Here is a 1,068-nt window from a genome sequence, read left to right on the forward strand (position 1 = left end):
GCATGGAGGGGCTTCCATGCAAGGAGAGTAAAAAGGCAAGGCCTAGTCATTTTAGAAAGGAGATGCTTGAGGTGTGACATAAGGGTTTACAATACACTAAATTGCAAAGAGAAAGTAAACAGGGATTTATTATTGACCATCTCTCACAATACAAGAGCTCAGGGTCACAAAATGAAATGAGTAGGTGCTAAGTTTTAACCAAACATGGCATTGGTGACATGTAAGGGGTGCAGGCAGGTGCACGTGCACCCTGAGATTGGCCACGCACCCCTGGAAGCGCCAGCCCCGAAACCAGAGGTGCTGGTAAAAGTGCACTTTTGGGTTTACTGGTTTCCCCGCTAGTGGTTCCAGGCAATTATTATTGAGCAGGGAGCAAGGGGCACAGCCTCTGAATCAGAGGTCCCTAGACCAGGTTAGGCAAAATGTGTCCCACAGGCCACATACAACCCACCAGGCCGTTCTATCCAGCCCGCGGGGCCCCTAAAGATTTAGAAAGTTTATATTTATCGGCCCCCCGCTCTCATGCGGCCCTCAATAGCTTGCCAAAACCCTTTGCCCAAAATAATTGTCTGCCCCTACCCTAGACCTTAAATGCTAGAGGCTGCAAGCAAGAGGAAGAGAGGGAACCCCCCCGGACAAATGAAGACACCAGAAGGACAGAGGGAGGCCACAGGTTTAAAACAAGGGGACACCCCTCACAGCCCGACCCAACACACGCAGCCCACACAACTGCCCTGAAGGCAGGCACTGAAAGGGAGGTGCCACCTCCTCGAGGGAACAGCACGGCCACACCCCCTGCGGAGCCACGAACAAAGCTCCGCCCCCGCCTTCTCTGCCGCCCCCACCCGTTTACGCATGCGCGTTGGGCCGTACCACTTGGCGCCCCGTGGTAGGGGCAACGGGAAGGAGGCCTCGCCCCGCCACTGCCTAGGAAGGCTCGGTTCCGCCTGAGGAACATTTAAGTTTTCAGCGAGGCCTGTGTTACCCCGTCCCACACAGGCCCGGGGCTCTCTAGGGCGCTGCCTGCCCCCTCGATGGAAATGGTTCAGCCCGGGGCCGGGCCCCGCG

Source organism: Crocodylus porosus, unplaced genomic scaffold (genome assembly GCF_001723895.1).
Source record: "Crocodylus porosus isolate Cpor-Errol unplaced genomic scaffold, CroPor_comp1, whole genome shotgun sequence".
NCBI lineage: Eukaryota > Metazoa > Chordata > Crocodylia > Crocodylidae > Crocodylus > Crocodylus porosus.